This window comes from Asterias amurensis, chromosome 4, assembly GCF_032118995.1.
Source record: "Asterias amurensis chromosome 4, ASM3211899v1".
Taxonomy (NCBI): domain Eukaryota; kingdom Metazoa; phylum Echinodermata; class Asteroidea; order Forcipulatida; family Asteriidae; genus Asterias; species Asterias amurensis.
Window position 1 is genome coordinate 19,511,072 of NC_092651.1, and position 27,013 is coordinate 19,538,084.

The 27,013-nt window shown below is 37.5% G+C and overlaps 1 protein-coding gene across 1 annotated transcript in view; it reads left to right on the top strand.

Annotated features, from left to right (window-relative positions):
* The first annotated feature begins 1,623 nt into the window (after positions 1 to 1,623).
* LOC139935756 (teneurin-3-like) overlaps positions 1,624 to 27,013 on the top strand; it is an 84,263-nt gene continuing 58,873 nt past the window's right edge. Inside the window, 3 exon segments of the mRNA XM_071930321.1 lie at positions 1,624 to 2,031; positions 3,763 to 3,829; positions 15,038 to 15,141. The gene's annotated coding sequence lies outside the window, so the exon portion shown is untranslated.

Below are 27,013 nucleotides of genomic sequence, written 5' to 3' on the forward strand. Positions count from 1 at the left end.
TAATTATTGTCTTAATTTAGAGGCAGTCTCCCCACTGTCGTCTCCGCAAAACACACAGCATCGTCGCAACGGGCGAGGAATTCCTCACACTGCTATGCCAGCCAGACTCTATCCATTGTCTCTTCCATCATTGTCTCCCACATTTGTTAATTTCCTCTGCAGTGTTTGGTAAACCCCCAACCCATATGCCTCCCCCTGTCTCTGTTGGTAAACAAGACTGGTATAGCCAAACAGTGCTGGGTAAACACAGTGTTAATCCTTCCTGGTAGTGTACACAGTTACTCATTGCTTAGCCCCCTATAGGTGGTGATAAAAATGTGTGGTTAGCTTAGGTGTTACATCACTGTTGTTGACTGATGTGCTGTAAGGAGCCCTTTGGTTTGGTAGTGTTGTCCTCTAATTAATACTTGAATACAGGGATCTACATGTACTTCAGTCTATAGCTCCATGGTCAGAAACAGTGTTTTCGCTTAACAAAAAAAGAGGTTGTTAGCACTTGAAATTACTGCAGTTTTGATGTGCAATGTTTTGAAAGTTTTGTGTAATACTGTTGTGTATTTGCTCCAAGCGTGGAGAGTGTGATTTTCACTTTCAGCATGGAGCTTTCAGCATGTAGAAAAGCACTTTTTCAGAGAAAGCCCTCTGGAGCGAATACATCAAACGCTTGAATTTGTGTCTTTTAAATAAGTCTTGTTTTATTAATTTTCTGAATGTGTCTTCAGCAGGCATGCCATTTGTCCTACTTGGTTAACTGATTTGTTTGCCCTCCAAAAATTCAGAAAAGTTTTGTTTTTTAATTTCTGATTATCTTTCTGATTGGTGCAGTTATATTTTATTCACCCATTCTGATCGTGTTTTCAGAGCCAGCCCTGAAATTTGAAAATGGGTCTTTTGAATTGTTTTTTTAGGCCTATTTCAGTTTCTCTTTATTCTGTACAGTCTTATTTTGTTATTAACAAAATTAGCAAGAAGTCATGAAAATGAAAATAGAATTCTTTCTGTAGAGTTTACGTTAAAACCAATTTGTCAAGCAACTTCCTTTGTCCATGGTTCAAGTAACTTGAATGATGATACGTAAAGGAGAATACTTCTAGTTTGTCATCACTCCATGCTCCAACAGAAACACAGTAAAAATAGACACAGTGTTTTCTCAGTTTTTAATTTTCTAATACAAAACATATGTTGCATTTCCGTCAAGATCAACCCAATACATCCCTTTGCTGATCCAACAAGGGCAAACTATGCTCTGTTGGTAGGCTGTGTAAAAAAAACACACACACCCAACTGCAAAAGGGTTAAACTTCAAAGTGCAAAGTGAAGGGCCCAGTCCTTAAAAATATAACAGGAAGTTGGGCCTATGTGAAGGATTAGTCAATGAATGGGACTTGTGGTTTTAAGCCCCGCCCACACAACCCATTCCTAGTGGACACAAGTCATTAACATAGTAAGTAGGGCTCTGATTGGCTGATAGTGAGATCAGAGATTTGTGATGGACAGCTTGACTCATGATGTTGAGTACATGTGAATGAGTGGTAGGGGATTGTCCAGTGCTTTGTTTTTGCTTTGGACAACAAGGTTTTATGTGGAGAAACCGTCTGGGATAATTTGTGAGCTTTATCACCTGTTTTATGGCCACTCTGCAGTGACATTCTGTAAGTGTGGCTACTGCACTGGTTGGATGTTTTCATACCAAGTCTTGCATTACCACTGAGGCAGTTGTGAGAACTACAACCACAACCAAGTAGTTTGGTTTGCACTATTGCAGAGTCTCGCCATCATATGGTCTCAAACTGCATGGATTTTTACTTTCATCCTGTTCTCTGGGCACAGATAAACATACAAATCTCATCTGATGCAGGGGGAGTGGTTTTGACTTAAAGTTGAACAATCACTGTTCGTGTGGAGTTACGTGTGATTTGGAAGAAATGATGTTGTGGATCTTGTGCTGTGGAATCTTACAGTAACACAGAACACTGCTTGGAAGTAAATACCGAAGAAGGAGTCTAGTTGGACCAGGAGCGATCATTGAATGTAGGTTGCAGCAAATCAAAGTCTTTCATAATTGAAAATGATTTTTAGAACCTTTTTACTTGTTTCAATTAGTTTATGCAGACCTTGAAATACATAAGAGTAAAATTAAAAAGAGTAGACCATTCGTCCTTGATGTCTACATGTATATGAGGAAAGTTGTTTTTCAGGAGTTCTGGAATTTCATCGTTGCGAGAGCATAGAGTAAGGACTTGCCCTCTTACGTTATCACAACTACAACTAGGAGACAGCATGGAGATAGAGAGAGCAAGACCATTTTCATTTTGCATAAGACCCTTCCATTAGAAATCTTAAAGTGCATCAGAACTTTTGAAGGGGTACTACTGAGGTCAAAACCAGGGTAACAGGGGGGCCATGACCTTTGTTTTAGCCTCCTTGTGTGTCTGGAATTAGTCATTCCAGACTTGTAATTAAAAACTCTCAGAAAAGTAGGCCTATATGTTAGGAGACTAGGGAAAAAGAGGAAGTTTGAAGTAGAGTGCTGTCTTTGTATTGGTTTTTAAAAGATGTCACCTTCTCTTTTCAAATGTCGGTGATTCAGGACCGCTTCTCAGGATGACTGGTAGGTTTCAAATAGTAAGTTATTTGTAAAGTCATGTCTTAGGATGTACGTACTACTGTTGAATGAAGCCTTACTTCCCAGAATTTTGAAGTTGATAAATTAAGATGGATTAGTTTTGATTACTTTGCTCATGCGTTCTTAAAAACAGTCTCAAGGAACCAATGATAATTTAACAGATTGATTTCTGACTACAAAATCCTGGGCCCAATTTGATAAAGCTGTCAAGCAGAAAAATAATGCTTGACAAATACACCGCCACAATAGCAAAGCTTTTGATCAGAGCATTTTCTTGTGAGATACAACATTTTTGCAGAATAGTCATCCACCATCTATGCACTGCCATGACACTATCTACTTCATTTGAATAATTATCATGCCTCTTTCACACTAAACATATTTCCCGGAAAAGTGTCACTGAGACTAAAATTATTTTCATGACATTGTTTTACTCATTTCTCAAAACCTATAGCACCTCAGCAAGTAATATTTTAAGGGAAGCTTTCTACCATCATTATCTTTAAACGGTGTACATTTAATGTAAATCTGTGGACTTTTTGGGGTGTTGTAAAAAAGGTACCTAGACCCTTTTAAATGGCATCACAAGCCAAGTTATATTCCATACTCTCTTCGCTCACAAGATATGCCCCTCCATGCTGTTGCTGTTTGTTGGGATAGCCACCATTTATCATCACAAGTCCAACCTGTCATCAAGGCCAGCTTTCTGGAGCAGTTGAAGAAATACCCAGAGCTGTCTTTGGCTTCTTTAATAATTTAGAAACTTGGATGATAAAACTGTTTGTTCAGATGGTGAATGGATTTGATTCCAATGAAAGGTGTCTCTGATATTTAGTAATTGTGTCAATGGTTTGGCAAGAACCATTGATTTCAAGATGCTAGGTATGATTTGACCCAAAAGTTTAGGTTATTATTTTAAATGAAAAGAGTTTTTAGCAGTCATTTTATTTTTTTGAAAGCCAAGTTTTTAGTAGACACTGTTTTTGAAATAATTTGTTATAATGAGCCAAATAACTTTGAAACCAAGTTTGAACAAAATATGGTTGTTCATTAAAGAACCCGTTTAACTTATCCTTTCATGTTAAAATGGGTTAAATAAATGTAAACCATATTTTCTATTTTATTAATTGTTGCAGGTCTGAATATTTCTGGAGCCCATCAATCACACAGTCTGCTCGCATGTATTCCTGCTGAATAATAAAGGTAATTAGAAACAAGTTTTTACATTTTAATCTATTTCTCGAAGTTGTTAGTTGGTTCATAATTATTTATTTATTTATTTTATTTTAAATCTTTGGACATAATATTCTTATAAAAAGCTGTCAATCATAGTTGTGTCACTGTCAGACCAAAATAAAATCTCATTGAAAAATATATAGATGAAATAAATAATAACAAAATACAAAATGTGAAACTAACGTTATTCATCAAAAACCAAGATGAATTTCATCCAGACCAGTCTCGAAACCCACGCTTTTTGCTTCATATTTTCCCAGGTGTCCTCGTTGGTAGTCATGAGGAACCCCAAATCAGGAATACGTGCCTATACACTGAAACCCCCAAGGCAGCTTCAGTCAAACCTGCTGCTCTATTGTATAAACTTTCCCCTATGCATCCCAGGTGTCCTTAAAGGCAGGGGACACTATTGGTAATTACTCAAAATAATTATTAGCATAAAACCTTATTTGGTGACGAGTAATAGGAAGAGGTTGACGGTAGAAAACATTGTAAGAAACGCTCCCTCTGAAGTGCCATCGTTTTCGAGAAAGAAGTAATTATCCATGAATTTGATTTCGAGACCTCAGATTTAGAATTTGAGGTCTCGAAATCAACTATCTAAACGCGCACAACTTCGTGTGACAAGGGTGTTTTTTCTTTCATTATTATCTCGCAACTTCGAAGACCGATTGAGCTCAAATTTTCACAGGCTTATTGTTTTATGCATATGTTGAGATACACCAAGTGAGAAAACTGGTCTTATACAATTACCAATAGTGTCCAGTGTCATGAAGACTCCTTGTATAGTTTCAAACTGAAGTGTATTGGCCTACATGTACAACACTGGAAAGGAATAACTGTTTACTTAAAAAGAGGAAGATTTAGAGGAACTATATTATTTTTGTAGCTAAATTGCAGGCCTTGAACTAACCTAGGGCACCCACAGCAATTAGTGTTGTGCCTTCTGCTTTTGTTGCGGTGCCCTTTGCAAAGTTCCAATACAAGTTTAAAATTGCCATCATAGAAGTCCCCCTTAGCAGAGGAATGTTCCTGTACCCCTTCAAGAAAACAACGTTTTCCTACTGATACAGATAATGAGATAAATATCTTTTAAAATAATCTATCCAGAGGATGGAATAAAATATATTTGTAGTATTTCACCTTGCATAGCACATTCAAACATGTCCTTATGGACTTTTGCGAATGGACTATCAAATGAATAATTTGTAAGTATTGTTATCATGAACAATACTTTGTCAATTAAGGGTGTCCCAATTTCACCAGCTGTTCAACATAACATCACCAGTGTCCCAGCATCTCGCATTGTTAGGTTTCCATTAGCTTTAATTTCTCCTTTATCTGTCTACCACTAGTACCAGACAATCTTCACAATTACATTTTTGACCAAGAATGAACCAAGAAACCAAGTCTCCCCCCATGCCTGGGGCAGGACACATGCTCCTCAAGTTGAGGTCAAGGGTTTTGCGGCTTGCTATACTTCTTATTTCCGAGAGGGCTTTTACAAGATGTATACATAAAAGTACTGTTAAAACACAAGTTTATACAAAAACAGCCTCCAGAAGAATATCGGGTTCAGGCGTGCAGCACCAGGCAGCATTGAAGTTATTTTAAGACTGGTGTTTGATTAGAAAGTCTGCAGTCTTAATGTTATAATAAGAAATATTGTTTATAGGCCTATAGCGTAAGTCTTAAAATAACTACGGGAAAGGTGCAAAAGTTCACTTTGAAACTTTTTGCCTAAAATGTAGTTTATTTCATTATTGGAAATCTTCTCATACACCTCAAAAATTGTTTCGTAAATTAAACTTTTTGGGGTGGGGTAGGAGCCTTAAAACTTTACTACAGCAATAACAACTGTACAACCAAATTTATGTATTGGAGGTTCGAAAGTGTCATCTTTACTAGATCTTTACTTGAGGTCTTGCCTCTAAAGTAAAAAAAAGTCATCATTAATGTACGTTGCTACATACATTATGAAATTCTTTACTGGTCATCTTTAAATACTGTCTGTACTAATTTCTTGAATCAAAACCAAATGCCATTAGTAATTACATCTCAATCACATGAACCTTGTAAGCGAAAGTGACCTCACACAAAGTCCTTTTGAAAAGATAGTGAAAACTAAAAATTAAAAAAAGTATGAAAATATCTAAACAGTTTTGTATACATTAAGAAACTGTTTGTCATTTGCCACATTTCAATCATGTGATTCTTGTAAACCATCTTTAACAAAAAGAAGAAATCTTTTAAGTTAAACAAATAAAAGTTCCAAGAAACAAAAATGGTTTTGTATACATCAAGAGACCCAGGCCCCCCATATTGTACAATCAGTCAAGCCGTGCCCCAAATGGTGCTTCGTAAACTGTGAGAGGAAAACCTGTCAAGGTTTTCCACCGGCTCAGTCGCCCAGTTTCCTGGTCAGCTGAATTAGCCAATTGCTTGTCCTCAGAATCAGTCGTCGTCGGACAATTTAAAAATTCTCCCTGTGTGATGATTTTCAGATGAATCGCCATAGTTTGTGTGCCACGGCTCGCTGGTCGTGGCATCTGTGACTGCAGTGTTTGTTGTGCTGTGACGTGATGAGATATTGTTTCTTTGTTTGGTGTGGAGCACGCTGGAGAATGCGATGCCAAATCGTGGTGGAAATTGAGTGATGCTCCGGTTTTATCGGGGGTGTTGGCTTTCGAGAGAATATTTAAGACAATAAAGCGCTTTCAGAATTTTGTTGAGAGAAGTGAACCCTGTTAATTATAGAAAATTGGACCAATTTTCATTTGAGATGGTTCAATAAAGGAAGAGGGGAGGGGGGGGGGTCTAAATACTGTAACCTTTACATCCCTAAATGTTTGTCAGTTCATTAAAAATATTTTTTGTTTCCACAGTAGCTTAACCTTAGTTCAACATTTTCACAGTTTAAATTCAGTAAATTTCTGAAAGATGACAAGAAATAGAATGAGCATTCTCTCATAGGATAAACATATCATGGTTTGAAGGATGACAAAGATAAACACTTTGACAGTGACACCGTGTTAACAGTTTTTGTTTTTGTTCTGTGGTGGTTCTGAGAAGAGCCTGTTTTTTTACTCAATGTTATGTCAACTGGAGAATGCTGAACTCTGTGTATGCAGTTTTAACTGTTTGCTCCACATTTTCGTGGAGAACATCCTTAAAAGGACGTTCGCCACGAAAATGTTCTTTAAATTCTTTTATTTCACTTCCAGAAGGATAGATAGAAAGTAATTCATTTGGGAAACGAGGGAATCTCTCCACCTTTTATGTATGATAAAAGGGGACGGTCATCATGATCATAGTGGGTAGTATAGGAACATGCGATTATGAACTCCAAACCGGTTACCGGTACTGCATGTGCATGCACACTGCCCATCACATCTAAGCTTAGTCACACACATCACAGTACATGTACACGGCAGTGTACATTATTGGCGGTCCTTTGCAGTGTGATGGCCAGCGTGTATGTGTATCAAGCAGTCTATGGGTTGGAGTTCATACTGTAATTCCATGATATCCACCAAACAAGCCTGCTAAGATCATGACGACATTCCTCTTTTTAAAGCAACATGGCCATATTTCATAAAGGTTGTAGCTTAAAAATACTGCTTGAATTTGCTTACAAGGAACCAGTCAGGAGGCAGGAGCCATGTAGACTTCATTACATTGTACGTTTAGGTCGGTAACCCATAGTTGCCGAGCAAGATTTTTTCTGTACTTTGCAGATAGTTGTACTGAACAGCTTTGATGAAAATTGGTCTTGGTCTTTGACTTGACAAAATGAATACAGCTCACATTCTGAACCAATTCCATGTGTTCTTATCATCAAGTTCACTGTCGGAAATCGTGCTGTGTGTATTTTAGTCACTGGCAGCAAGCAAACAGAGGCCACGTTCTCTGATCAATTCTAGTTATTATTTTTTACCGAACCCAAGCCCCTAGAACGCACCAATCAACACCTCTGGTCTGGATACAACAGGTGTCTTTTTGAATGGGGCATGAAGTCATTGCTAGAAGGTTGACTTTCCTTGATGATCTTTGTGGTATTTTCACACGTGATCAATAATGCACTGTTCTCAAGTAAGTTTTGCAGTGTGCAATGGTTCTACTGACCAGAGAGTAAGGACAGAGACTGACGCAGTAAGAAATCATCTACAGGCCTTGAAATAACCCAGAGCACCCACAGCAACTGCCGTGGTGCTGTGTGCTTTTGCTGTGGTTTCCTTTGCAAAGTTCAAATGCGCATTTTTCCTCATAAATTGTAGAAGTGCTCCTTTGAAGAGTGAAACTGCTGTGCCCCTTCTATAGCGAAGCTCATGATGAAGATTTGGTACATGTGACAAAACTACTGGTTTGGTTTCATTAGTAACAACCTGGTAGCATTAAAATATCACTGTGTTTCTGCAGGCCATTTATAAGTGTTAGTAAAGTTCTCTGAACAACTTTCAACAAAATCGCAATTCTAGGTTATTATTTGTATTGGGGAAACTTTACCAAAAGCAGAGCTTGAGACATAAGCCACCTTGGAAATTCTTTATTAACAAGTACATGATGATGTTATACTGCTTTCTTGCACAACAACCCCTAGTTCATGAATGTAATCTTAAACTAAGAGTTAGGGGTGGTTGTATCGGCTCTTCTAAACCTGGCCGATAAAATGTAATTGGGAGTTGTTTTGAACAAACGGCCAAAGCAAAAAGTTTAAAATACAGGATATTTTGCAGATCAGCCGGTCTGGTATGATGAGAATTTTGAGGAACTACCAGGCACGAGACAGCAGCTGGTCATGTGTCAGGTGACTCAGACCAGCGCTGTCATTGGTGGAATGTTAAAGTGGTGTTGAGTGATGAACCATAATGTCAATTATCTCCACCTGTCTTCTGAAGACAAACCCCCCCCCTCCCCAACCCACCCCACACCCCAAACAAGGAGCAGACAAACAACACCTAGAATTAACAAGATTTGACACCTTTGTGGACCATGTGTTTACTTAGCCCACTTTTATGTTCATGGCAAAAGGTCGTAAACATTAACATATTAGTGCTAGTTTTCAAGTACCATGTTTTTAACAACTTTTACAACTGTTTTTAATACCAGGCCTGAAGTTACGCTGAGGTCATGGAGGCCATATTGCTCTGGTCTTGGCCTGAGCCAGCAGGTACCTTCAAATTTTCCCATCCTTCTGATAAAAATGCCCTAGTGCAAAATAAACAATAGCCTTGCCCTCTTAGATGAAGTTCCAGGCCTGTAATATGTAAGCATTGGTCATGGCTAACAAAAATTGATTTTGCTGACACATTTGCTGCTCATCATAAACAAGACCGTCCCAATGTTGTGTCCCAATGTTGTGTCACCTCTTTGAATGTTTTTAGGTCGGGAAAGTTATGTTTTGCTGATTTCATGGGGAAGGCGGTGGGGGAGGAGAACCGTACACCATCACAAACGCCCTAAGAACCACCTCCATTAGATATCACATCCTGGTAACAAGGTCACAAACAAAGAACTCAATTCCCCAAACTCTCTCCCTCTCTCTCTCCATGCACTTGTTTCAAGCATTCTTTGGCTTTCCCTGTGTGTGTGCTTACCTGTGGTGACTCACCATAAATTACTGGGAAAGCCAATGGCTGAGGCCCTGCATTCCCCAAAATTAATCACAGCGCTGACAGATTTACATAGAGTTTATACATTCCGATTTCACATCAGAAATACCATAGTGAAAATAATAACCTATTTGCATAATGGACGCACAGTGTTTAAACTGCGGATTTTCTGTGTTTCTGTACTTTAGCCTGTGACTAAATTTGCACTGTGCTAACGTACATGTAGGTTTGCGGTTTCTGTACTTTGGACCTTGACTCGGTTTCCAAACAAGTGCTAGCGTAGTTTTGCGGCTTTTGATATGATATTATTTCGGAGTAGTTGGTAAATGTTTAGTTTGTGCTGATTATTGGTAATTCATTGACAATAGAAGGGGGTGGATCAAGGCTATTGAACCCTATTCGGGGAATTAAAGTATCGTTTGTTTGACGTAACCTTTCAGAAGGTTTGCGATGAGGTTTTGCGAGAAATTGTGGCTTTCATACTGTCTTTCTTGCTGTTTGGCTTCAAAGCTTGGTCTGCCAGTAATAGGCTATTGAACCCTATTCGGGGAATTAAAGTATCGTTCGTTTGACGTCTAATTCAGAAAGTTTGTGATTAGCTTTTAATACAAAATTTTGGCTTCCAATCCACACAGTCTTTATTTTAGTCTGCAGCCAATGCTTGGTCTGCCAATGACACTAATCTTTGGGAATTATTTGATTTTCACAATATATAAATTTTGTACAATGTATACATGTAGGCCTACCATGTAGGCCCTACATTGTACATGCCTATTTTAGATGCATGGATGTACTTACATACGTGTACATACATTAAATAGCTGTACTTGTTGTTCAATATGTGTCTTAAGTCAAAAGTGTAGCCACAAATGTTGTCTTTTGACTTGTTTGGTATGTTGATGAGTATTTTGGTCATATTATTATGCCATTATTTAACTTTTTTTTCTTCATTAACGGGAGCCTTTTTTGGTGGAGATTGTATGCTGAATTACTATCTAAGCAAGATGAGAATAATGCTAAATGAATTGGTAAAGAATCAAAAGTTGTAAACATTTCTTTTCGGAATTTGTAAGATTCAGGCCAGATATTTCACAAAGTCAATCGCAGTGATGTGATCCCTGTTCCATTTACATCAGTGCAATAAAAAACAATTTGATAAAAAGTTTAAAATTTGATTGACTTGAAGAGACACCTTTCCCCCTTCTGAATAATCATTTGATTATGATTCATTGTTTAGAATGACATTCCAATTCCAGAAAGAGAAATATTCCATTTCAGCACTTGGCCTGCAGGGTGCCAGTGAAACTGACAGACTTTGTTGTGTCCTTGGTGAAGCATTCCTGCTGTGATTAGATGATCAAGGTTACCAGTGTAATAATCTACGGCCCTCTCTGATTGGCAGATCTAGATCTTGTGAAAGGAAGCGGTCAACTTTTCATGTTGGTACAAGGAGCAGCTGGTCACATCTGCTTAATACCACTTTGTGGTTATTAATACAAACTTAGATATCACCTCTATGTTATCACATACCTGTATGCTTCGTTTTTGAAAGGGCAAGGGCACCAAGGCATTTTCCTCTTGGTAAAGGGCACCCTATGAGGAAATTGTAAATTTCTACTGGAGCATTTAAAGGGCACCAAGGCAATGACCAGGGGGCATGGAGGCAATTGCCTTCGTTGCCTCCGTGAAGTATCAGACCTGATACCACATTCAGATGTTGATGAGTTTAACGTTTTGTGAGGTGAAAACTCCAGAAAAATCAGGTTTTTAAAGTGAAAGGTAGAGAACAGGTTGGTCATACACTTCAAAAATCTGTCTAGAAATAGATAATTTGAAAATAGAATTACATTTATCTTTTGCTAACTGCTTACCAACCAAAAGTACATTGTGTACCTATGGTATATGTAAAAATTTAGTAAGTGGCTTGACAATTCTGCAGGCTAAATAGCTACATTGTGTACTTCGGGACGCCTGTTGATAAAGACCCCATATGAAAACTTGTGCAAGTTCAAGTTCATTTATTTATAAATTTATTGATAAATTTGGTGGAGATGTTTTTTTTTAAAGGTACTCATGTGATAGCAATAACTTCGTTATAATGCCAAAGTTTGGGCAGTGATAAAACAAAATGTTTGTTAACTTGTGGTGAACAAATCTTTTTTAGTTGTTGTTACAACACTTTTACAATCTTTGACCAAGTGTGTCTGTATTTCTTCCAAAAAGCTTGTTTCAATTTAACATATTTTGCGCGCTTCATTCTTACACAAGAGTTAATTTACAGGCAATTAGTTCCAGGCAGAAAAATATTCACTTCTCAATTTCCACACAATTTTCATGAAAACAGTGGGCCTGCACGTTTTCCGGAGGTTGTAATTTAAATTTCCGCTCTTGTCCATTTTTCTTTTGTTCGAGCCAAATGGTTTCTATTAGTATTACAAAGCAAAATTGTTGCCCCCAAGCCTTCATCAAGTTAAATTTTGAACATTCATGTTCAGTAAATGTTTTTTAAGTCTTATGGTTATGACTCACCCACAAGGCAATTTTTTAAGGGCAACTTGGAGGAAGCCAAACCCAGTGCAGAAAAATACTTTAAGATCAAGAAAGTTTTTTTTCTACAAGTGTCTTATGTACATGTGTCATAGTATATTATTGTTATAATATGTAATAGATGTTGAATTTGCATTGGGATATAATAGGATTTGTTGATTAAAAAATGCATAAGCCAAACTGAGGGTGCTTTCAAAGATTTAAACTCGTTCAAAATGTTTATGCCTGTTCTTAAAGAAAAAAGGTGCATTTTTAGTTACACCTTCCGCCCATCAATTATGTCTTTAGTGTCAAACTTAATGCATCATGTGGTTTTTATTACAACCCCAGCATATTTTAAAATCAAACGTCACTCTGTCTCCTCATTTGCATAACTGTCAATCATCACCTGACATCACCAGCCAGTGACCTCAGAGGTCACGGCTGTAACCCAATCAGGTCGCTTCCAAGACAATTAAGTCTTGAATAACTCTCAGGTAATGAAGCAGAAGGCTGGTCACCTCCTGTTTCAGGCACAGCCCCCTTTTATGTCCAGATGACAGGTATATGGTATCCCCAGCCATCCCAGTGGCATCAGAGAAAGATTGGAACAATGCAATAATAATCTTGGTATTTTTTCAGATGGAGAAATCTGTCTGCCAAAGGGTCCTATAAATGCGTTAAATTGTAATTGGGCGGATATCAAGTTAGCATTCTTGTCTTGGCTGTTGTGGGAATGAGGTGTTGAGCTGGTTATTCCTGTGGTTAATTCATTGGGGAATTTGTTTAGTGGGAAAATGTAGTTTCATTTTGTCATCTTGTTTGGAGGTCTGTCATGACACTGTGCATGAAACATGAATAAAGGGGTTTTTGGAGCCATGGAGCACCATGTTTGAACCAACAGAACCATTTAAAGCTCAAGTTGACTTGCTACATTAAGTAGAGACACTACTGAGTGGTCTTGATTTATGGTCACTCTCTACACTGGATCCTGTATCTAATACTTCAAATGCTTCAAGTTGGTATCAATGGATTTTCAAATGGTCCTGTAAAAGTTGTGCTGGTGGTTGATGGTTGGTGCATGTGAGTGTTCGGTCGTGTCCGAAATGGTAGTCATTTTAAAAATCTGTTAAGCTGTGCTTTGAATCAGAAATTGCGCATCGGAAAATTTTCTGTTGAACAAAAGTTAGCATGGTACCAGTTGCCTACAAACATAAGGCCTGCCTGGTGAGCAATTTATTTTGCTAAACAGCTTGATGAAATTGAGCCCAGATTTATTTAATTGGGTTTTTTTTTTTTTGGGGGGGGGGTTTCCCCCCTGTTTTGAGATAATGTAAAGCTAGATAGTATACCATTAAAACACACAATGGAAAAAGACCACGTACTTGGGTTGAGTAATACTCAGAAAGAAAAGTGTTTTTGGCAGGTCTATAACCGAGCGGTCAGTACCCAACAAAATATGTCAGAAAAGTTTTTGAATGATTTTAACTAGGGCAATTAAAATATTTTCCATTAAAAATAAATCAAAATAGTCATAAATTAAAAGTTTTACATCCCAATTTTTCCTCCTACTTTAACCGCATTAATAACAACCTGCTCGCCACTTCCCGCCTCCTCTGATGACACCCTCGTTTAAGAATGTTGCCCCCCTTTCGCAAATCTGTCGCCGCCCCTGGCCCGATCAACCCCGGTTTATAAATTTACAAAAAAGAGAAAGCACATCCACCTGATTTATCTACTGAGGACAGAAAATGTCCCCCAAATATTACCCATGGCATTTTATTCTCTTGTTTATGGATAAAATGGATGGCCGGTGGTTGGGTTTATTCCAGGTCTAATTTTTGGGGGGTTATGTGCGATTTAGCTGAATCTGGTCATACAATCCCATGAGTCATTGCAATATTTCTGTCGTCACCTACTGGGTGCTGGTTGTGGAGTGACCCTGGGGTTAACAGAGGGGGCGCTTGGAGCTACACTGGTCTGAACACCCCTTGGCGTGACAATGGCCCGCTCCGATCATAAGTAATCATAAGTAATCAGCCGCTCCATTTTACTTTACGGGTGTTGTTCAGTTATGCACATCTAAGTTGAAAAACGCAAACTCAGTGTCTTCATTGAGAGAACGAAATTGAGCTATCATCCACTATCAGGTTCTGAAATATTAAAAACCCCTTGAAAGGTAGTGGAGCGTTCCGTTTGGACAGACTTTTAGATGATACCATTTTGGGTTTGGAGATGATTTGATGAAGAAGAGACATGAAACTAGCTCTGGTAAGTTGTGATATGCATGATATGTGGTATCATGAGGGTTGCCTGATTTCCAATTGTGTAAGGTAGAAATTACCATGCACTGGCGCTATTACCAGTGTAATATGTTTGCAATCACAAAATAGCTGTGCAGTGTAGTTTTGCTTGTTGTACATTTGCTACACAAATATGTTGTTACTTTCAAATTAGTAGCGCCGCCGCTATCGTTGCCCCCAAAAAAATAATAATTAAAGCTTGGGTTTTCTGAAGGCTATAGTGTTGATTGTTTGAACATCTTAGATGAAATGTACACAGTGTAGATGTAACAGTCAACTGCTTGTTCTATTGCTCTCTGCCGACTACCATTGTGAAAGTGCAAACAGTTGAAAGTTGTTTAGGACAGCAGTATTTAGGAGTATTCCATATGGGCAGTCGGAGTGAGTACAGCGGTATATTTTGTAGGTGATAATACCACAGGATGAACAGGTTTCTTCTAAGTTAGGCTTCAAGGAACTTCCATCACCAAAGGATCTTTTGTTTTAAGTGTCCCGTGTGTAGAACTGTAGAGTCATCACTGGTGTTAAAAGGTTGGAACCAACTTGAAGTTAGACAGATAATAACATCAACCGTTCGAGGACATTACTTTATCTGCAGCATTGTTTGTGAGAACTTTTTGTTGAAATTTTTTCACCCGGAATGTGATGTTCTCCAAGAGAGTCTACTAAAAATTCAAGGTTTATTTTGTACTCTTTATTGAGCGTGAGTTTTCTACTTTGTCTTCTTGCTGTAGGAAGTGATTGTACTGAGAGACTAGAGCTGAGAGAAGGTTATTGTTCGTTGCTCTTCGGAAAGCTTTTCAAATAAGTGGACATTTAAACACTGGAAGACTAAAAGGTAAGTCATCACAAGATGTTTGTTTTGAATGTAGCTACTTTTCTTCTGAATTTTGTTGTTTTCCACCCTAGAATGACTTCCTGTTGGTACATTTTACCCTCTCTATTTTTAAATGGAATTAAAACAAAACATAACCACTTTTTCTACTTAAAGATGTTTTTTTTCAAGAAAGAATTCGCTTTTGAATACTGCACATCAACCAAAAGGTGGTATTCAAACAAGTGGCCCATCATCACTGACGGCTTTTTCCCAGATTGTGTTTAAATTGTGTTTAAAAAAATGAAGTAATAAACCACGCACAAGGGAAACTAACTGGGTAAATTACAAAATAATTTGAAAAGTTGAGCAAAAAATGGTTTACTGAAGCAGGACTTCAACTCTGCAACCTCTGGATTAACAGGCCTGCACTCAACCAACTGAGCTACATGTATCTCGCCCTGATGTCGGAAAGGGATCACACCCAAGTCCCCATCCAGTAAATTGTCCTTGTTTCACCCAAAATAATGTTTTTTAAGCAGAGAAAAAAAACCTAAAAATTTTGAAATGATTTTTTTATTTTATTATTATTTATTATCACGTTTTGAGCCTGTGATTGGGATCAGAGCCCAAATGTGCTGCTTATCACAGCATTTTGTGTTTACAACTCCCCTGTAAAACCAACAAGTGCAGAAAAACACTAAAAAAAGACTTGGCATAATACAGAAGGGTTACCTGACTTGGAAAAGGAACTATATGTAGTGCTTGACAAGAAACACTTGTATAAGATGTTAAATTTGCATCGAGGATAATTAATATTAATTTTGGTTTTTACCCATACACCAATTTGTGTTTAGCACTGTATACTCAGTACTTTCCCGAGTCCTGTGAAAAAAATATCACAGGTAAGAAACACTTGATTCTAGATAGGAACCTTGGTTAATTTGTCTGTGTAATCAATATAACAACACCATGCATATCATATTATCCACAGGCTCTACACTGTCATCAGGTGCACTTTTCATGTTTAAATTAAATGATGTTTTAAAACAGTAGGGCAACTGTAAACAAACCCGTGCACAGGATATACAATTTAAGCAATTGAATTTTATCAACCATGCAAAATTGCGTGACAACATTAATTGTCTGCCAAGTCAGGCAATCTAGATGTGTATAATGCTCTGTCTTTTTTTTATGTCTTTTCTCCCTTTTTCTTTTTTTGGGCAAAATGAACATGCTCACGTCACTTGTGTGTAATCTTATCACTACATGTAGCTTGAGCAAAGGAAGTAATGCATCAGAAAATACTGAGCGGACACAGCTTTGATAAAAATTCATCTTCAACAATGACAACAATGAATACAATCACAGTCTGTTTTTATAACGAATGGGAATCAATTTCCCTGTTATTAGGAAAGTCATGAATTTAAAGCAATTTTGGCGGAAATTAGTTTTGTCATCTTGAAAATCATGCGATTCCTTATTGTGTTATAGTTGAAACCAATACCGAAGTATTTTTTTTCTCAAAAGAAGACAGTAGAAGATTTATGATTTCAGGAACTCGTGTTGTATCTTCTGAAAGTTGAAAAAATTATTTGCACCCTTTGGAAAAAAAGACCCAACATTTCATTTGACTTTCTTCTGATATTGGTAGAGTGGGAAAAACCGTACTCATTCATCATTTCTGCTTCGGAAATCCCTTTCGAAAATGTGTTTCTTAAACAGTGCGTTTCAAAAATAATGTCCTTCTTAAACAGTGCATTTTAAACAAAGAAATTAATCATCTCCTATGTATTTGTTTTATCTCATCTTTGTATTTATTTATCCAAAGCTGCGTTTGTCCTCCCATATAAAATTAATTGGTCTGAAACTGGTCACTGAACAATAAACAATCAGACTTATGTGGTACCTTAACCTCCACCGGTAAACAAATGTACCCAATATTTCTCTCGACACCCGTTAGAAAGGAAAATTCCAAGGATTAATTGTAAATTTGAGGATAAGATATGGCGAGAAATTCCAAGTTGGCCAAGGCAAACAATGTGTCAAGGAGACATGCTCAGGGTTTGAAGCTTATAAGTGGAGTAGGCTACATGTAAGTCATTGAAAGTTATGCGGCTGACTTTTGGACTTGGCAGCAAAGTTAGGCATTCTATTCTTCCTAATCTGGGCCCAATTTCAAAGAGCTGCTTAGCACAAAAATTTGCTATTAAGCATGAAATTTTTCCTTGATAAAAACAAGATTACCAAGCAATATACCATATGTTGCATATTGCTTGTTACTGGTATTCAGCTGTTGTTTGCTTATCCTGAAAATCAGGTGTAAATTTGGTTGGTAATCCTGTTTTTATCAAGAAAGAAAGTTCATGTTAAGCAAATTTTTGTGCTTAGCAGCTCTATGGAATTAAGCCCAGGTGTTGTCCCATTGTTTTGTCCTCGGAAGAAGCTTATTTTGTTTTAATTAGTAGCCTTTAAAGTATATAAAAGAGAAGGTATACTTTTGGTAATCACTTTTTAAATTAATAGCAATAAAAACGTCAATTGGTGAGAAGCCTATAGCAGCTTTCAATAGTGATTAAAGTATAATAAAACAAAAAAGGAATTTACTTGGAAGTAATATGGTGATGATGTAAGAAGATGTCAGTTTGTATGCCCCTCAAACTTGTATCTGAGGGAGTGTTACTGTCTGTAACATTTTCACTTCTTTAAAAAAAAATAATATCACAAAATCATGTCTCGTGGTTAGAAGTCAATTTAGCCGTGAAGTTGTTAAAGACATCGTCATTGATACAAAGCAGCAAAATTAGCTACACTTGTGATCATTGTCGTAAGTTAAGAATTGTTGAGATGGATGGGTGGAGGGTGAGTCCATGGAGGTGTGAGGACAAGAAGTGTTTGTTTTCGTAGTGTCACTCTGATGGTCTTGATAATGAGTGTGTCAGGTTTGATTGATCTGACCTCAATTCAGGTCTCTCCTCAATAACCTTTAATGAAGTGTCAGGAGCATCATTGTGTTAATGATGATTTCCCTTCTCTCAAACAATTGCCTATTCCTGTCTGAAATGGTCATCCCCTGACACTTCCAATTGTCACTTTACAATGTAAATGACTAGTCAGTAGTTTTCGTGTGATGTATTGTTGTGTTTATATTTGTTTGTATCCCTTTAGTGAGCTTATGATAATCGGACAAAATGACTACAGGTGTGTCCCATCTGGTCATTACTCATTACTCATTGTGCGCTGTGCTCTAAGTATAAACAAAGAGGTATATATTGCTGTAAATAAACCAACTTGAAGGATGGTAGCAGTGTTGTTTTTTAAAAGAATATTTAAGTCATTGAAATTTTTGTTTTCTCTAAAGATCATTTGGCATATTGTTCCAAAGTAATCATGAACTTATAAGCGAAAATGAGCATCAATATGTACACATGTATATGAATTAGACTTGTAATTTTATCGCTCTGCGTGAATAGAAGCAAGACTTGAACTGAGCTTGTTGTAAAGAACTGTTGCCAGACTGAACATTTCTTTCTCGGAAATGAAATTTTTGCTATAAGTATGTATTTATATTTTTTAAAGTAGTTACAGGAAGTTAAATTAAAAAGTTTGCAATAAAGTCTTTGTATTTTCAACAATCATAATGAATGTCTTTAAACTGCTTTTATAATGCTGTCTGGCAATAGGCTTCCTTGCAGTCTGTGTAAATAATTGAACTTCCCAAATTTTGAACAAGATGTGTGACCAAAAAACCTCAGGTTTCCTAATTACATTTACTCAAAATGTTAGCCTCAGATGTCTATCAAAATCATGTCTCCCGTCGTGGGTAAAGAGCTTCAAGGTGTATTGTATCTCAATTTTTACCATAAACTTGTTCATCATAGACAAATATACCCTTGTATGTTGAATTGTGCTAATGTGGATTGTTGAAACCAGTACGTTCTACTTATCAAGGAGGGCTGTGCACAATTTCATCAAGCTGTTTACAGGCAAGCAAGTTTGTCTGTCATAAAGTTTTCAAGGTTCAAGCACGCAAATTGCGTTGTTGTATCCTTTATCTGTTTACAAGAATCAAGTTGTTACATTGTACGCCTTTGGTTTGGTTATGGTACATGTATTTATCCATTAAGAAGTTTTAGTTTTGATAAAAAGTATTGATTGTTTAGGATCCTCATGCAAAGGATTGAGTGACTCAAAGTGTTGTTCCCTTATGACAGATGATTTTAAATGGGGAGAAAAAAACAACAACTGGACAATCAAGAAAAACTCAATAAACTTTGAATAGATTGATTAGCTTTAAAATCTTTTTGATGCCCAAAGTTTAAAAAGCATGTTGAGACATAACTCCATCAATTATTGAAAATCAAGTGCGGCTTATGAGTTGGCAAATTGCCGCAGTCTGGATTAACACATTAATGCCTGTGACCTTCAAGCAGTGTAATATGTTGCTTGATGAACTTTTAAAGAAATGACAACTTCATTTCTGTCATATCCCTGCAGGATTACACTCTGGCTTTAAAAGTACACCAAAATAGATGCGTAGGAAGGGTCAGAAATCAGTGTCTAGATCGGTTAAAAAAATATATTTGGGTAGGATACTTGGATAGGGTTTTGGAGCGAGGTTCAGGCCTGTATGCTTCTTTTTGAAAGGGCGAGGGCACCAACACATTTTTCTCCTCCTCGGTAAAGGGCACCCTATGGGCACCCTATGAGGAAATTGTAAATTTCTAGTGGAGCATTTCAATGACACCAAGGCAATGCACCAGGGGGCATGGAGGCAATCCCTTTGTTGCCTCCATAACCAGGCCTGAAAGTGGTAAAAAAGTGTCCAAATTGGCAGTAAATTTTAAAACTGGATGTCCAAGTTGTCCAGTTGTACAACACAATTACTTGTAAATGACAGATAAAACAGGGTGTCCAAATTTAAAACAGGGTGTCCAAAAGAACACCAAGTCACCCCTCAGGCTAAGACTATGATTAGAAGAGAGACGAGGGGCAGCGAGGATCTTCTTTAAAAAAAGGAAAGAAGAAGCTAAGCTCTTCTAAAGTCTTCAAAACCACCTATTTTTGTGCAAACCCCTGGAGATATCAAACTTATTTTATTTATTTGTTTGAAAAAAACTAGTAAAATTTGATGATGAAAACAGAGTAGATCAGTCGATAAACAGAATTTGTACAAAGTTGTCAAGGAACTTCATATTTATGCCTTCTCATATCCTGTTTCGTAATGAACTCTAATTTGTGGGAATTACGTGTGGATGTTTCCGTGATCGCAGAATCAGATAAAACTAATCCTACTGCATTTTTACAGGATCCGAAATAGAGATCAGGGATCATTGCTTGCGTCTTCAGTCTGCAGGCAATTTCCTTCTCGGACTTCTTAAAAGTCGGTCCTATTTCTTCTTCTACCTCGTTGTATTTGGACAGGCTCTCAATGAATTTTTCAATTTCTATTATGGGTTTACAGTGAGTTCAGGGCCCAATTTCATGGCTCGCTGCTTACCGCTGAATTATGCGCTTACTTACCATTCTCTGCTTACTGTGCAAGTGCCAACATTTTTGTGCTAGCTGTGTAAGCAAATAATGCCTAGTAATGTGTATGCATGTGCACAAGCAAAAATTCCCCGCTAACCTGTGAAATATGTAATAAGCGGAATTCCCTGCTTCCGTAAGCGTTGATTATTTGCTTACGGTAAGCAGAGCCATTCAATTGGGCCCAGAACTGTAGCAGACAAAGCAACATGAATGCCAGTCTTAATTATCGATAGCTGCGATAACATTTATCTTCTGCTCACTTTGCAGTGGCATTAGGTTAACAATCAACCGGAACGTCTCTTCTTTTTAAGAGTTGTGCCGATGTCGCCAATTTTTTAAAACCAATGAGTTGTTTCCCTGGTGGATTTCCAGAAATCAAATCTGTTTTGCTCATTCTCTTTGCCTCGTCATACCTCATAACTTAATATACTTGTGTTGGAACAATTAGCATGACTCTGATAAAAGTGCATTTATATGGGCGAGATATGCTTCGACTTTATTAATCTATATATTGTGCATGAATGATTTCACATCTGTTTGGGGTTTTTCTCGGCTGAAAATGCACAAAGAGATTTGCCTTACTGTTGTACAATATTCAAGGAATATTCTGTAAAATATTGAGAACAACTTAATAACAAACCCTTTCAATATTTGGAATATAGGAGAGTTATGGGTTTACCACAAAACAAATTTGTACTCACAAAATAATCTTTCATGAATGACTTTAGTATACACCCTTCCTCCCTGTGGATGATTTGTATTTGCAAGGAGCTGTTTGGCCCAAATGGCTGAGAAAGTTTGTCATCTACAAAAGAATCTCCCCCAATTTAAAGACTTCCCCATCGTGTTATAAAGTACAAAGAGCAAAACTTGGGTCCTACATGTGAGCAAAGTAACCAATCATGTAGGCCTAAATGTTCTTCAGCAAAAAAACATTTGTTTGAAACTTGAGGCAAGGGTCCAATTTCATACAGCTCCTCTTAAGCAAAAAATACTACTTTAAAAAATTTCTGCTAAAAAAAGCAAAAAAGGGGAATACCAGTCCGAGTGGTACATGTAAGTAAAGGGTATGTGTTCGGCTGGTAACCCCTTTCTAGTAAGCAACATTTCATTTATAACTACTTTTTGTGCTTCAGCAGCTCTATGAAATAAGGCCAAAAAAAGACTGGTCCCCATTGTTGTTTTACTAATAATCAGTTAGAGTTCAATTATGCAGTCGGGGATCCTAACAAAGATGTCTTCCCTTGTAGTATCATAAACGCCATAATGCATTTTAGCACGTCATGTCATCCCTATAGCTTGTCTGTCATATCCATTCCCCAATGAGTCACGCTGTGGGTATTTTCTTTTCGGTCGTTGATGGTTTATCAATGTTTTTGTCAGGGAGTGAGTGAAGTCAGGAATGATGGTGCTTCAATTCGCTTGATAAGGGTTGGGGTAGAATTTCATGATCAATGTCAGACAAATTATTTTAGGTAGCTTAACTCTGAAGGTATCCCCAAAATAAAAAAAAAAAGTATTTTTTGTATCTTTTAAATTTAACATTTCTTGAAGTGAAAGTGTACGTTAGTTTTTTTCAGAATTGTATTATTTTTTTTCTCTCAACTTGCTATTTAAGTTACAAAAGGAGTGCGATTTCCAGTAAAGATCCTATGAATCTCGGCATTCTTTTGTATGATAAAAATATAACGGAGGTTGTAGGTTCGACTTCCTTTGTAGTAAATTTGTCCTTTTTTCACCCCAAAATTGATCTAAAGATGAACATAAATGAAAGAAATGATCAATGGTTGCCTTCCATTCCCGCTTCATTTAACAAAGGGATGGAAAGCCAAAAGAAAAGAAAAATGTTTTTACTCTGTAATATAAAATGGTACTTTTAAAATGGTTTTTCCTGTGTAAACGTTCGCGAAAATCAATCGTCTGCCCATCTGCCCTCTCCTCCAATCGGCTACAGTGCCAGTTACTCATGTGGGATCCCTTGATGTCATACTAGACAGATTTAAACTTGAAGAAATAAAATGAAGAAAAAGAAGTGTATTTTTCTTGAAGAAGCGAATAACAACCTTAATACCTTCTCCTTGAAACTGTGTCCTTCCACACATCCACACACAGAGGTCTCTAAATAACTTAACATCAAACTGATAACATTTTTAAGGTTAAGCAAACATTTAAGTCAAATGTCTCATCATGGTATCCTAACTGTCTCCTGCCCTACTAAAAGTAAACAGCAAATGGCAAATCAACCATGACTTGTTGTTTGATACCCCAAGTGGACTTTCACTGTCTGTTTCCTGAAGGTGAAATATGCAAACCGTATTTGATTAAGGAGTTCAAGATACAGGTTCAGGAAGAAAAGAGGGGAAGGTTAGTGGGACGCGGGCAGGCTAAAACCTTGGGTGAAGTGATGTGACTTTCACAAGCAATTGAAAAGTTTGACACAGTGGAGTGTGGGGTAGATAAAGGTTTACAGAGTGGGTGATTTGTACTCCCCTCGGCCTTGGTTTGACTCAATATTTATCTTTTGATAGACCAAGTCAACAAATTGCTGATAGAAGACAGAAGGGGAACTCAGTTCTTAGAGTTTATACATACATGTACCAATTGTCAAGTCCTAGTTTTCGGCTTGAGGCAGTTAGTAATGTTGTTCATAAGTAGATTGCACTTGCAGTGCTTCTTTAGATTATGTTTTGTGGCATGACAGTTTACACATGCTTTCACATGGACTGAGAAACAAACCAGGATGAAGCTTTGTAAGATGCTGTAATTTTACTTTTGCAACAAGAGGTTTTCTTGGGTGATACTAAACAGACTTTGCTATATTCAGAGCAGGTAAGCCCAAATAGTCTTGAGATTGGTGGTTTGAAAGTTTAAAAAAAATATTTTAGGTGTCTCTGAAGAAGAAAAATTTGATTTTTTTTTATTGAAACACACTTGTGAAAGTGAAGGCTCAGCCGATTTAATGTCTGTAGAAAGTTTACTCTTTAGATAATAATTTCAATGAAAATGAAAGAACTTGGTAAAGATATGTCTGGACTCCAAGAATAGACTTTTTACAAGTATTGATTATATTTTTCTTTAAAGGTATCGCTTTTGATATAGAAAAGAAAACAACATTTCTACATGTAGATACCTATTAATACAAACAATGTACTTAAACAGTCCAATAGAAATACTCCTCATAGAGGTGTCCTTTTCTAAAGAAACAAATTATTGGCTTACAAGAACAAAGCATCAGGCTTACATCATTCCTATTATTATGAATGTAAAAATTGTCTGGAGTGGAACTGTTGTGTTGGTAGTAAAAAGTGGTGTTTGAAAAAATGAACTTTAGAAGCCTTTTTCTATGAATTACTAGTTTCTGCATGGGCATTACTTTCTCGAAAACTGCATTTTTTCAGAGGGTGCCGTTTCTCACAATGTTTTATACTATCAACTTCTCCCCATTACTCGATACCAAGAAAAGTTTTATGGCAATAATTATTTTGAGTAATTACCAATAGTGTCCACTGCCTTTAAAACTGCCCTATATTGCTCTCGGGTTTTCGTTAATGATTTCTCCTACTACCCTCCCTGCTGAAAAATATATCTTTCCCTGAACTCCAAACCACAGCCAAACCTTTACCAACTTGAACCTCTGGCAGAAAAGGATAACATTGACAAATGATATAGATTAAGCTGTAGGCTCAAGGGGACGTTGCCATGTTGCTCTGGTCTCAAGATGGAGATTGTCCGATGTTTAAGCAAAAATTCCCTGATGTGTTCTGTCTTTTACTCTCTTGTTGAGCAAGATGGTGGACATAAGTGGGTACATGCTGTAGTGTCAATATTTGTTCCATGAGAAACAACCCAGACCATGCCTAGACTGAGCAATTTGTGTAACTAGTAGAATTCCTCAACAACATGGTAAAGTTGGAGCACAGTTTCCAACTTACTGTGCTTGATTATGTGTTGCACAAGTATGATAGTTCAGTTGTGTGAATTAATCATTTTGTAACCCTAAAAACTCATAGCCATACATACTGATTAGTTTGCATTGTTGTGTTTACCGCGTGTCTGTCGTGTGTCCCCCCCCCCTATTGTTGTGCAAGTATAACAAATAGTCTTTCTTAAAACGTGTATTTTGACATGAAATCTGAACCTAAAATCCATAACAATAGTAGAACAGGGGTTTGGTCTTTTAGGCAATTGGTCTAGCACATATGGTTTTACTTGTTCAGAAGTTTTGGGTCACCTCACCCCAATAAAGAAACTAAGCGTTTCTGCGCCAATGTACGTGTGCATGATGTGTTTAGTACATGTAGATACCATTGGGACATGGTCTTAAAATCTGGTGAATTAGATCAACCCATGGGTAGACTCTGGTTGGAGATAATGCTACCCCCCCCCCAGATTTGACAATGGAATATTAAAAGCAACTCGGATATCATGTTTTCCTATGTTTCAGCCAAAGGAAACCGGGAGTTTTTGTTTGTTTTAGATGAAATCTTTTCACTGAGGCAGAGCAACTTCGTTTGCATTGTGCATTTTGACCCAGTGAATGTGAGTAGAGTAACTGGAATATTCAGGCTTCCTGTGACTTCTTGCTTGGTGGGCTGAGACATGTTTTGGCACTAAGGTCTTGCAGGTTTTTTCAAAATGAAACTATTGAATGTTTCACAGACCCCTTAAATTTCACCATGAAAACTCCAAAAAATATACAGATGTTAAAAACATCTCCCCTCATAAATGCAAGTATTATTTTTCCAGATACCCACACGTACGCTGTTATGTGATTATTTGCTCCACGTGATGCTTGCCGATTCGACTGATTTGACGGGGGTCAAGCCCACTCTTCATAGGCAGGTAGCAAAAGCTCAACACCCCCTTTGGTGAACCGCCCTGGTCCAACCCTCCTCGGGGAAAGTTTGCTTGATTGGGTCGCATTACCTCCCTGGCGTGGAGCCACGCTATATGTAATTGAGACATTTTGATAAAATAAACACATTTGAAAGATGTTGAATAATATACATATTACGTGTTCGCAGTAAACTTCAAATGAAGCTGAAGTAAAATGTTTAAAGAAAGTTGTAATATTTGATGAAGCAACACTTTCCCAAATGTTGGTAAATTGGAACCAGTGCTTCTATTTCTCTAAAGGTTGGTGTTGACAAAAAAAAAACCAAAGGAGTAATATTGTGGCCGTAGAACTTTTTTTATGAGCCTTTCAAATCTGCCGTCCGAAACATGGGTGATACTTTCTGTGAATGCAAAATGCAAAGCCAATTTGGCGTCACAAATTCGCAATGAACGATTCGCAAGACTGTGCTCAACTTGTAGAACTCAGGACACTGTTCCCAGAACCTCATTGCAATCTATAACTCCAGGGGCTATCAAAGTGGAAATGCCATCATTTAAACTTGCCTTCAAGTATTTGGATCAGAACATTCCACCTTTCTGTGAATGCAAAATGCAAAGCCAATTTGGCGTCACAAATTCGCAATGAACGATTCGCAAGACTGTGCTCAACTTGTAGAACTCAGGACACTGTTCCCAGAACCTCATTGCAATCTATAACTCCAGGGGTTATCAAAGTGGAAATGCCATCATTTAAACTTGCCTTCAAGTATTTGGATCAGAACATTCCACCTTTACAATATTGTGTTTTTTAGGCTCTGATGTAAGAGTTTATCCTAATTATTTTAGACCCTAAATTCAGAGGTTCTATTTGGCCATGACTCTCAACCCTGTTTTTCATGAAGGAGAAATCCCCCACCACCACCATCGCTAATGACTGATGCTATGGTTTACGAATACCTAGGATCCTGCAAGATAAAACCCATTTCCTTGACAGTAATTACTCTGTTTAATGCCCCCTTTTGATGGGGATGGGATTTGGAGGATGGCTTGCCCGTCTTTCATTAGCGTTATTGCCAATTTCTGACATCAATAGCTCCTTATTGTCCAACATTCATGTTATCAATACGTTAATGACAGAAGCATTTCAGAGTTCTTGGGAACGTGACCACCAATGTGTGGAGGATACGTGACATTGCAGAGTTGCACGACCGTAGAATTTTTCAAAACTGGGGGTCATTCTGGCCCCAACATCAGCTGCCCCTTCAATTTGAAAAAAGGTCCCCAGAATGATTTTACTTGATATTTATGATTGGTTTTGAAAGCTCTACCGCACAATATTGAGCATTTTAACTAGTTTTTGTTACATAAATTTTTTATATTTGACCTTAAAGACATAAAAAATAAAGACGCTGTTCATCCAGTGCATGAGACACATTGGCACGACATCTATCCATGGCATCCTTGTGTGCCTGTGTGAACATACAATGTATGATTTGGACGCCAAATTTAACTCCAAAGAAAGCTCTTC